Source organism: Grampus griseus (genome assembly GCF_964374135.1).
Source record: "Grampus griseus genome assembly, chromosome: 4".
NCBI lineage: Eukaryota > Metazoa > Chordata > Mammalia > Artiodactyla > Delphinidae > Grampus > Grampus griseus.
The window spans coordinates 106,472,972-106,485,622 of NC_138997.1; the positions used below are offsets into that span (position 1 = coordinate 106,472,972).

The 12,651-nt window shown below is 46.1% G+C and overlaps 1 pseudogene across 1 annotated transcript; it reads right to left on the minus strand.

Annotated features, from left to right (window-relative positions):
- Window positions 1–7,162: 7,162 nt before the first annotated feature.
- On the minus strand, window positions 7,163–7,741 carry LOC309821754 (NF-kappa-B inhibitor-interacting Ras-like protein 1; annotated as a pseudogene). The gene has a single exon. The product of its transcript is annotated as an NF-kappa-B inhibitor-interacting Ras-like protein 1 (transcript).
- Window positions 7,742–12,651: the final 4,910 nt, after the last annotated feature.

A 12,651-nucleotide genomic window follows, 5' to 3' on the forward strand; every position in this document is an offset into this window, starting at 1 on the left:
TCTGCATTGGGTCTTCGTTGCTCCGTGCGGGCTTTATCTAGTTGCAGCGCACAGGGGCTAATCTTCTTTGGTGTGCAAGCTTCTCATTTCAGTGGCTTCTCTTGTTGTGGAGCACAGGCTCTAGGCGCAAGGCCGTTAGTAGTTGTGGCATGTGGGCTCAGTAGTTGTGGTTCGAGGGCTCTAGAGCACAGGCTCAGTAGTTGTGGTGCATGGGCTTAGTTGCTCCGCAGCATGTGGGATCTTCCCGGACCAGGGATCAAACCCGTGTCCCCTGCATTGGCAGGCAGATTCTTAATCATTGGGCCACCAGGGAGGTCTGGAAGGTGGATTCTTAACTGCTGAATCACCAGGGAAGTCCATGCATTTAGATTTTAGAATCAGTCCACAAATTCTCTCAGACCACATGTGGAATGTTTTGTTCCATTCCGAGGGCTTCTCTGATGAGAGGCAACCTGAAAAGCTGAAACTCACTCAGAGGAGCTGAAATCCATTCAGTGATCTGATAAATTTGATCACGTCAAAATGGAGGATGTCTTTTGAATGAAAGGAAATGCAGGGCAAATTCATGGATGACAGATCGGAAGAAAGTGCTTGTAATGTCTAAAACTGACATGGGGGTTTCCCTGGTGGCGCAGTGGTTGAGAGTCCGCCTGCCGATGCAGGGGACACGGGTTCGTGCCCCGGTCCGGGAAGATCCCATATGCCGCTGAGCGGCTGGGCCCGTGAGTCATGGCTGCTGAGCCTGCACGTCGGGAGCCTGTGCTCTGCAACGGGAGAGGCCACAACAGTGAGAGGCCCGCGTACCACACACACACACAAAAAAAACCTGACATGGGATTAAATCTAGGATGCAAAGAGACTTCTGAAAATCACCAAGAAGTCAATGGACCTATGGCAAAGGATATTAACCAGCAAATCGCAAATGCGGAAATGGGAAGCCTGAGCAAGTCTTTGGAGAGATTCCAGTGACGCTGATTCCCAGAGGCTCGCCCGTGAAACCAACATGCCTGTTAGACGGGCTGCATCCAGAGAGCTGGTGATTCACTCACCAAGTGGAGGCTCTCGTGCGTGAAGCACAGCTCTAGGTGTTTGGGGTAGAGTTGTCCCAGCTCTTGTGGCAATGACAATTCAGCAGGTGATGCCCCATGTTGGTGCGGATGCAGGCCTGGGGACCAACCCCACTGGAGGTGGGGATGTGGCTGGGGGAAACTTCTGGTGCAAACGTTCTCAAATTAAGTACACTCATTATCTAGGACAAACTCACGCAGGTCCATGAGAGGACACGTATGAGAACCCTGGCTGCTGTGCTGGAAGAGCTGAAGACCATCTGGGTCTCCATCCCTTGGGTAATGCTTTATATATGTCATTAATTTCCCATCAGTCCAGGGAAACTGGTACTATTTTCCCTGTTTTACAGATGAATGGACTGAAGGTTGTGAGATTAAGTAACCTGGTCAAGGTCATACTGAGGTTCCAATTCCAATTCTGTCAGACCCCTAAATCAGTATATTTGTCCACTAGACCACCCCCTTCCTGACAAGAAATAAGAGGTGGAACTGAAAATCCTTCTTTCCCGTCACCATTGCTGTTCCTTCCATCTTGTATCCTTTCCTTCTTCCTTTCTAGATAAAAGCAAGAGAAAACATAGGTATTGTAGAAAAACAGGTCTGCTGGAAGTTAGGGTGAAGGAGTCACTTTGACCTCCTAGAATTCTGACTTCAGTTAAGATTCTTACCCAACCTCCTATGATGCTTCAAGTAACAAAAATTCTTAAAAGAAAAATAACGACTAACATATATTAAGCCCACGTGCCAGGCTCTGTTCTAAGGACTTTACATGTCTGTGTCAGTGCATCCTCATGGTGACCCCGTGAAGCAGGTAGGATGTTTATCGTCTCCACTTTACAAAACCAGAGAGGTTCAGTAACTTGCCCAAGGTCACACAGCTGGGCTATAAACCCAGGCTGCCTGAATCTGGGCGCCACACTTCTAGCCACCTGAACTTTGTCTGGGAGGCTGTGCAGTGACCTGGGGCTGCTAGCCTGGTTTGGCTCCCTGATAACTGCATTTTGGATGGATCATTCAACCATTCTTGGCCTCGGTTTTCTCATTATAAAATGTGAGTAAAAATAGCATTCCCCTCCTAAGGTTGTTGTGAGGCATAATATCTGCAAAATAATCAATAAGCTAGTCACTAAAGTTTCATAATCATTGAAATGTACATCTATTCCCTCTAGGGATCAGTGCTAAATGCCCCAGAACACGAGGGACCTCTCATGTGAGGGACCTCTTGCCCTCAAGCAGGAGTGGGTGAACCTGGGATGTTATGATTGGTGCATGGGCCCTTTGGGGTGGCCAGAGGAGCCCGAGGGAATGGATGCTGGCGGGTGACTGCATTTTAAGAGAAAAGAACAGGAGGGTGGACTGAGATCCAGGCCCTCGGCAAGAGGACAAGGTGAGCTCAAGCGACTGATGTGTGCCTGGGAATCCATCCAGGAGCCTCGCACGCAAAGCAAACATGAGGATCTGGATGCTTGGATTGTAGGAAGGAAAGGCACAGGGGAGACTCCTAGGCTGTGTTACTGGACAGATCTGAGTTCCAGCCTCACCTCATCTCTGTCCTCGCCATGTGACCCTGGTGGATTGCTCAAGCTCCCCTTGCTCAGATGGGGATCTCAGTGGTGCCCTGCAGGCTGGCTGGGGACTCGGTGAGATGAGCTCAGGTGAGTAGCTGGATCTCCCCTCCCTCTGTGGACCCAGGAACACAGGGGTCTGAGTCCAGTTGGGCTTGGACCAGATCTTCCCCTATGACCACACACAATGAAACCAACTTCCTTGCCTCAGTTTCCTTTTTTCTTCTTTCCAAAAACAGGAAGGAAAACTGATGATGTCACTTGGCAAAGTCTCCCACATGGGTTTCAGTCTATGCTGTTATTTTTTATAATAAAGCCACACTCTTTTTAAACTTGATTCCTAGAAGATCAAAATGAATTTTTAAATGAAATGTCAAAATTTGAAATCGAAAGAAAATAACGCCAGATAAAAGAGGGGAAGGCTCTAAAATTTTATTTCTTTGTTTCTCTGTGTTCCTGCCTTGCCCCACCACCGAAAGAAAAAAAAAAAAACAAGAAAAGGAGTGATTGTGAAACATTGTGGGAGGACACTTGGACTGGTGGACTGGGACGGGGAGACATCTTTAATGAATGATTGTCAGACATGAACCAGATGGGCTGATGAGGCGATCTCCCCTGCCCATCCTCCCTGGGGCTCCCGTTTCCCATCAATAGCTGCACTCAGCATACCCAAGGCTGCATTAACCTGATGTGATGCCACGTCGGGCAAAACTGCAATTGGAGCTACTGTTTTTTTACGTGTCTAAGGTTCCAAGTTCTGCTGTGACCCATACAGTTTGTGTAGGGGACATGACAGGGACCACCTCTCCTGGATGTTTCAAGACACAGAGGGAGGCACTCCCCTCTGTCATTCTCCCTGGAGGCAATATTGTTTCTCATTTGCTGTCTTGTCAGGGGGTGAAAGTTCTAGGCCTGCCAGTTGGCCTTTCTTATGCAATAACTGTCACTTTACAGGTCAAGAAACCAACGTGAGGTTTTGTCCAGTGGTTCAGTGTATCTCTCCTAAAAATATTCAGGGCCAAGGAAATTACCACGGGTGGGTCTGTTGATTCACTGCACCCACCGTGCAGCATACCTGGGCCAGAACTATATTGACTATACGATTCTATTTTTGTTGTTGTTGTTGTTGTTGTTTGGTTTTTTTTGCAGTACGCGGGCCTCTCACTGTTGTGGCCTCTCCCGTTGCGGAGCACAGGCTCCGCACGTGCAGGCCCAGTGGCCATGGCTCACAGGCCCAGCTGCTCCGTGGCATGCAGGATCCTCCTGGACTGGGGCACGAACCCGCGTCCCCTGCATCGACAGGCAGACCCCCAACCACTGCTCCACCAGGGAAGCCCGATTCTTTTTTTTGAATTTTGTTTTGAATTTTTGAATTTTATTTTATGTATTTTTTTTCTACAGGACGTTCTTAGTAGTTATCCATTTTATACGTATTAGTGTATACATGTCAATCCCACTCTCCCAATTCATCCCACCACCACCCCCCCGGCCACTTTCCCCCCTTGGTGTCCATACGTTTGTTCTCTACATCTGTGTCTCAATTTCTGCCCTGAAAACCAGTTCACCTATACCATTTTTCTAGGTTCCACATATATGTGTTAATATACGATATTTGTTTTTCTCTTTCTGACTCACTTCACTCTGTATGACAGTCTCTAGATCCATCCACGTCTCTACAAATGACTCAATTTCGTTCCTTTTTATGGCTGAGTAATATTCCATTGTATCTATGTGCCATATCTTCTTTATCCATTGGTCTGTCGATGGGCATTTAGGTTGCTTCCATGTCCTGGCTATTGTAAATAGTGACTACATGATTCTTGTATGGCCTTTGCCAATGGTGGGGAGGGGGGTGGCATGGTGATGCTTTGGGTCCTTGGATATCGGTGTCAATCTTGACCCTGTATCAAACAGCCCTTGAAATGTCTATTGTTATTTCCGCTCAGGGTATGGTTACTTGACTAAATGGCCACAAAATCTTTGGGGGATTAAATGAGTATATCTACCTGCTGTTCTGCCTTAAGGCAAGGGGACCTGCTGTTTGTACCCCTGTATCAGATAGTCATGGGTGGGTCTGCGGTTGGTGGCCAAAAAACAGGGTGCTCCTGCTGGCTGAGGAAAGTTCTTCAGAGAAGGGAGCAGTGGTGGGATTTTATCAGCAACATTGACAGCAGCTGGAGGATGGGCGCACAGGCTAATGAAGGGGCTACATGTGGGACATCAATGCATCCAGCGCAGCCAGCTCCTGGGAGTGAGGGGTAGATGGGGTGGTGAGAGGACTCAGGAAGACAAAGGATGCTTGAAAAACACTGTGTGGACTGTGAGATGCCGGCAGCATGGACCCCGTTTGCATATGACGCCGTGTGTTGGTGGTGGGATCCACTGGCCATGCTGGCCCAAAACTGTGAAGAAGGAAGGAAGAGTTTAGAATATCATTGTGCTATTAAGTTAAAATCTGGAATCCGACTTAGATGAGGAGACTGTGAAGAAGAGAAGGTCTGGTGGACTAGAGAAGAGATGAAGTGACCAGTGGACCGTGATTGTCATAAATAGAACAAGCTGAAAGGGGATTGGATGTTATCCCAGGGCTGCTGCAACAAAGCGCCACAAACAACAGAAATTTATTCTCTCACAGCTCTGGAGGCTAGAGTCTGAGATCAAGTTGTTGGCAGGGACACATTCCCTATGGATAGAGACTCTGGGTAGAATCCTTCCTTGCCTCTTCAGCTGGTGGTGGCTATAGATCCTTGACACCCATTGACTTGCAGCTGCATCACTTTCATCTCCATCTCTTTTGTCACATGCCTTCTCCCTGTGTGTGTCTGTCTCTTCTCATAAGGACACCTGCCATCTTGGTTTAGGGCCACTTAATGACCTTATCTTAACCTGATTACGTACGCAAAGAATTTATTTTCAATTAAGGTCACATTCATAGGTAACCAGGGCTTAGGACTTCAATATATCTTTCTGGGCGGACACAATTCAACTCATAAAAGCATAAATCCTGAACTTAACAGCTCACCATGTTGCTCCGAAAATTAAATAATAGGATGCACGAAAACGTATGGTTAAAAGAAAAAAATCATGGAAGTTACTGCTCCCTACCCTGGATGGGTCCCTTGCTTGTGCTGGGCTGACAGGAAAATCAGATGGGGGTCACGAGGCAGGTTCGGGGTGGAACCACTTTGAACTGGAAGATTCTGAGATATCAACCTTTCCCTATTTGAAGTAGGTCAAAAGGCAAATGAAATGGAAGCCATGAGCTCAAGTCTTCTGAGCCATAGAGTAAATACCATTCTGGGAGCCAGCGACACGGGGTGTGTTAATAATTACTGAAACGTGAAAGCATGTCACAGTGCTGACACTGAACTTTCTCCATTCAAACCTCCCTACCAGGACTCTGTGATACTCCTGCCCAAAGGCTGAGCTGAGTTTGTCTTTTTGGATAACTATCTTATAAAAGGGTGTATCTATTTTTAAAATAAGTTGATTTGATTACTTAGTATGGAAAAGTATTTAAAGTATTTAATTACATATTAGCAGAGCGGATCGGAACGCGTGACATCAAATGAGACTACGGTATGGTTTCCAGAGGATTGCCTGGCAAATTGTATAGGCTGCTTCGCATCACATTGGGAGGCAACTCAAAAGCTGCAAGTCATTGTAAGCACTTATTTTAAAATAAAGTTTAATTTTCACTTTAACATATTTTCATGATTACAAAAATTAAAAAAAAAAAATAGAACAGGAGAAGGAAACAGAACTAGCACATTCCTGGAAACTACTGTGAATGTTTTCCTGTGTTTCCTTCCTGACTTTTGAAGGGATGGTTTATAATCGTCGGTTTATTTATCGAGCGCCTTGGCACCCACTGAGTAAAATGGATCCACCTTTACAAAGCCCAGCATCTATCCATCACAGTCGCTCCCCTGAGGAGATTTATAAAGGGAGGACTCTGTTCTTGGCACAGAAGAAATGGCATGTTGCTAACGATTTTTATTCAAATTATTCATACATCTGAAAACTCTACAGTCTTCTGGGATGCCCCCCTTTCCCATCAGCCTGCATCGGCTGGGTCTCTCTTTCTCCTTTATGGCTTCCTTGGGAGCCAAGAAAAGAGAAGCCCTGTATTTGGAACAGTTAGTCTGATTTTCAATTCTAATGAAAGCCCTGGTGGGCATTTCACCTAATACCAGGGCTGGAAGAAGTGGATTTGTTGATTTTTGCCTTGGTGCTTTTTTTTTTTTTTACATGTGCATACCACCTAAACTTTATTTTATTCTCTTGACAAATCCAACATAATATAGATAACAAAGGTGCTAATTTCAGGGACAAGTTTGAAACAAGGAGAATGCAAATATATTACTTCATGTCAGGCAATAGTAACTGAATTATAACTAAAAGTGCATTAACTTACTTCCTTAGGGGTTTCCTAAGGACCAAAGCTAGATAGAAATGGCCTGTTTTACATGAGTTCACGGACACCTCCAGGCAGTCACTATTTCAAGCGACAGTTGTGCACCCTAGGGTTTAGTTCTCAGAGCTGTAGTTGCCTTTGCTTCTCCTCCCAGGCAGAGGGAAGCTCGCATTGTTCTGGGGCTGGGAGAGTTTGCGGGCTAGCAGGGTTAAGGGCTCGATCAGGGTCTTGAGATCTGTGACCGTCACCTCCCACAGAGGCACCTTCTCGCTCCTGGCCCACTGCTGTGCCACTTCAGTGTCCGCTTGTTTCTGCTCAGAAAGGTCAGTTTTGTTTCCTAACACAACAATTGCCACCTCTTTTTTGTCTTTGAACCGATCAATTTCTTTCTTCAGAAGCTCCACTCTTTGAAAGGATTCAAAGTTATTCACACTGTACACAAAAACGAAGCCATCGGCAAATGAAAAATAACGCTTTGGCAGCTCCACACCTTCCTGTAGGCCCCTGGTGTCGTAAAGATGTACCTGTTCCTTGACTCCCCGATCTGTTTCCACTGAAGCCATATACACATCTTCCATTGTTTCACAGTCCTCCATTCTAATAGGATGATTCCCATAAAGGAGCTACTCCAAAATCGCCATTTTCCCCACAGATAACAAGCCACAAACCACAACCTTACAGACTTTTCCCATCTTCTCTTAGGATGTTGGAAAGCCAACAACTAATAGTCACGGTGAGAAGCAGAGGATCTGACACCCCCAACCCCCAAAGGGAGAGATCATCATCGTAGGTGGTGCTTCAGTGCTATAGGACACAAGGGGTCTGTGTCGAAAACCTGGGTCCATGATGCCATGAAGTCAGGGTTTCACTCCTAAGTTCTGTCTTCGAGGAGGGACTTCAGCTCCCTCCCACTCAAGCCACAATAGTAGGACGACCTGAAATCTATTTAGCCGCTGCAAAAGCCATACTGAACTGAGATTTGTCTGTGGCTAGATCAGCAGCCACTGGCTACCGTACATCAAGAAGCCTCTTGCTTACAATGCTTTCAGGAGACTCCAAACCAATCCATCTCAGGGTTTCTGATGCTGGAGATCATGTTCTTCCTCTCCAGATTCTTCCAGCACAAGACCCTCTAAAAGGCCAGACAGCCAACAGGCAGCGGCTGGTTTAGGAGACCACCCCTGTCCCCTGCTCCTATAAAATTCAGAGGGCAGTGTGGCTCTGTAGTGTTGCCACACTGATGGAGAGAGAGCACCACAACGGCAGTTTAGTTTCTCTTGGATCTGGGAGCAGCCTGGTGTGGGGAAAGATTGAGGGCAATCAGTCCAATTCCTGGCTGTGTGACCTAAGACAAGTTACTTGACTTCTCTGAGTCAGGTCGCTCAGCCATAACATGGGAATGACAGTGCTGCTGTGTGGTAGGGGTAAACGAGACAACACTGAAAGCACTTGCACAGAGAGGTATTCAAAGGTCGCTTTTCTCTCTTGGGAAGTGAGCAGGAAACCTGGAAGTCAGGTTACTAAATGGCATGGTGAGGTGCTGTTTCACTTTCAGTCTCTTCACTTGACATTAGGTGCGGATGGGCTTACTCAAGGGTTAATTTTGAAGGGTCAAGCAAACAAACAAATAATTACCATTAAATCCTGATCAGTATCAGTTCTCCAAAATGGAAGCTGATTGCATTGATCTATTACACTCTGTTGGCTAGGTGTCCACTCTGGGCCTGGCCCCAGGCATGGGAATGGAGCATTCTTGACTCCAGGGGGAAACAGAACTTGCCTGAAGCTGTCCCTGAAGGCTACGTTGGAAAATTTGGATTGGAGGCAAATCCTAAAACAATGAGTAGGAAGCTATCAGGTGAAGAGAACACAGGGACACGGGGAGGGGGAAGGGTAAACTGGGAGGAAGTGAGAGAGTGGCATGGACATATATACACTCCCAAATGCAAAATAGATAGCTAGTGGGAAGCAGCCGCGTAGCACAGGGAGATCCGCTCGGTGCTTTGTGACCACCTAGAGGGGTGGGATAGGGAGGGTGGGAGGGAGGGAGACGCAAGAGGGAGGAGATATGGGGATATAGGTATAAGTATAGCTGATTCACTTTGTTATACAGCAGAAACCAACAAAACATTGTAAAGCAATTGTACTCCAATAAAGATGTTAAAAAAAAAAAAAAGAGGGCAGGTGAAGGGCACACCTGGCTGGGAGAGGCAGGACTATGAGGGCTTTGTGTGTCATGGGGGCAGGCGTGAGGGGTGAGGGGAGAGTGAGACAATTCAGGGATGCTGCTGGCACAGTGCTGCCCCAGGATGGGCTCTCCTGAACGCTTGTCCTCCCTCCCTCCCTTCCTTCCTCCTCTCCCTCCTTCTTGCCTTATTTTCTTCCTTCTTCCTCTAAGTGGAGACTTAATCTAGAAACAGCTGAGAGCCATTGAAGGCTTTTGAGCAGAGAACTGACGATGCTGTTTGCCTTCAGGAAAGATTACCCCAGAGGATGCTATAGAGAATCGGAAAAGAGGCTGGAGACCGGAAGCCAGGCTGATGTCCAGGTGGGACAGGATAAGAGCCTGGCTTGGGAGAATGGCGGTGAGGATGGAGAGAACCCAGGTAGAGACATCCTCTGAGATGGGATCACCCGGATGTGGGGCTCCAGGAGGAGGAGGGTGACAGGTTAGCTAGCTCTTATCCTGCTGGACCAGCAGGGGGTTTGATGGTGTTACTCCTCGAGACAGAGGTAGAGGGAGAGGAAGTGATGTCCTGGTGGAACAGCCTTTGCAAGCCCCCCAGTTCCCCCTGCCCTGTGTCCTCGGCTGTTCTTCACTGAAGGATAGTCATCCATTCACTCAGGTACTCATTCGCCACCCGCCACCCATCCTTCCTCAAAGCTCTCATTGCACATGTGTGAGGGTGCTCTGTGAGTGGCACTTACATTGTCTGGGGAAAGTTCTTAGTAAAGCACTCCTGCTAAGCACTGTTCCGAGAGACATTCCAGGCTGCTTCTGCACTAAGCATTAAGTCAGAGACTTCATGAGCTTACATGAACACTCTAGAACAGGGGCAGCAAACTATGACCCATGAGCCAAATCTGGCCCACTGCCTGTCTTTGTAAATAAAGTTTTATTTATTTATTGTAACACAGGCACACACATCTATGTACACATCTCAGGCTGCTCTCATGCTCCAGTGGTAGAGTTGAATGGTAGCAACAGACTGTATGGCTAGCAAAGCTGAAAACCATCTGGCCCTTTAGAGAAAACATTCGTCAGCCCTGCTGTAGTGCATCCTCTCCTCTCTCTGGTGCCGTGAACGGATGTTTGATACTGATTTGAGGACCACAGTGCTCCTTCGTCTAAAAGCCCTCCATGCCTTTGAATAAAGGTCAGGATTCTTAGTACGTCATCCAACGCATTCTTTGGAGAGAAGGAGACGTTCTCTGCATCCTTGGGTGAAACATTCATGTGAAACATTGACAGACGTCAAGAGACTTAGAGGAGCTTCCCTGGTGGCGCAGTGGTTAAGAATCTGCCGCCAATGCAGGGGACACGGGTTTGAGCCCTGGTCCAGGAAGATCCCACATGCCGCAGAGTAACTAAGCCCGCAAGCCATAACTACTGAGCCCACGCACCACAGCTACTGAAGCCTGCGAGCCTAGAACCCTCAACAAGAGAAGCCACCGCAATGAGAAGCCTGCGCATCGCAGCAAAGAGTAGAGCCCCACTTGCCGCAACTATAGAAAGCCCGTGTGCAGCCATGAAGACCCAACACAGCAAAAATAAATAAATAAATATTTTTTTAAGAAAAGAGAGACTTAGAACTGTGCATTGGGTTTATTTCGACACAGTAGCTCCTTTATTGAAATCTATTCTAAGGGAAGAATCCAAATGACAGAGGAACTATTTGCTCCTTGACGTGGCTGCCCCTGCTCATCTGGCCTCATTCTTTGAAATGCATCAGCCCTCACACACACTCCACAAATAAATAAACACGTAAGGGACAGACAAGGGGTAACGAAGGTTTAGGAAGGAGAATTAAAGCAGGGAAAGTGGCCACGGGATGCCAAAGGCTGTTCTTCAGAGGATGTGGGTGGAAAACCTTGTCTCAGGATCCGATTCTACTCTCGTAAAACGCACCTCACTGGCCTCCCCCTCATCCCCCACTAGATCCTGCCTTTATTTAAAATGTTGATATTTTGTTCATCGTGGAGTTTTTTTGTTCATTTTGACTTTTTGGAAATACTGTGTTAAATATTATTTATCTCGATGACTGAATTTTTCAATACCTCCTTCGATTTTGCTCCCAAGGTGAATGTCTCACTTACTGCCCCAAGTCCCAGCTCCAGGAGAAGGAATAACTAGGGTAGTAAGGAAACAAAAAGCTCAGTGTCTTGCAAGCCAAGTGAAGAAGGTTTATCAAGAAGACGCTGGCCGACAGGATGAACGTCAAAAATGTCATGCTTAAGTGAAAGAAAGCAGACACAAAAGGTCATGTACTGTATAATCCTGTTTATTAAAAAAGTCCAGGAAAGGCATATCTGTAATCTACAGAGACAGAACTTAGATTAGAAGTTGCCAAAGCTGGGGAGGCACGTGGAGGGGTAGTGTCTGTAAGGGGGCATGAGTTTCTTTTCAGGCATGATGGTAATATTCCAAAATTAGATTGTTGCCTAACTCTATAACTATTTAATTATACACTTCTAAAGGTGCCTTTTGTGGTATATAAATTACACTGTAACAAAGCTGTTTTTTAAAAAAGAAAAAAAGGCCAAATAACATGAAAATTGAGAATTAAGCATTGAATGAATAAATGAATGAGTGAATGACTCAACAAATGGGCACTGTCCCTAAGCAAGAGAATGCCATGACGCAGGAGCAGAAAGAACTGAGTCGAGAGGCTCAGACTGCTCCTTAGTAAGTCAGAGGAGGGAGTGATGTATCATGCAGCCTCGTATACACCTCCAAGAATGCAAATTTGTATAAATTTTCTGGAACCCAAAATATCAATGTACATCAAGAAACCTAAAAATGTGCGTTGCATTTTGTGCGTGTGCATTGCATTTTGATGCAGTAATCCCATTTCGTGAAATCGATTTCAAGGAAAGAATCGCAATGTTGGAGGACCTATTTGCCCACGTATGTCTATTCCGGAGCTGTTTGTAATATTGAAAAAAGGAAATCAACCATGACCAACTGGTTAAAGGACATGAGCACCTAAAAGACTATTTATACAGTCAGTACAATAATGTTAATGATGATGGGAATATTCTGGAACATAAATTGGAAAAAGCAGGATGACAAAGTGTAAATAGAGTATGGAAACAACCATATGGGATTACCTGTACACAATGGTAACATAGTAACAGTGATGACCTTGTTTATGGATTTCTTTTCACTCTCTGTCAACAGTGGGAGAGGACATTTTCATACGGTATCTCTTTTAATCTTGACACAAAGCTCGTGAGTTAGGTATCATTTTTCAATTTTACAGATGAAGAAATGAACACTGAGGTTTAAGGAAACTCGTGCAGGGTCACGCAATTGGCAAGAGGTAGAACCCATACTTTGCTAGCTCTCACCTCTGTGCTCATAACTGTTATGCTATGTGTA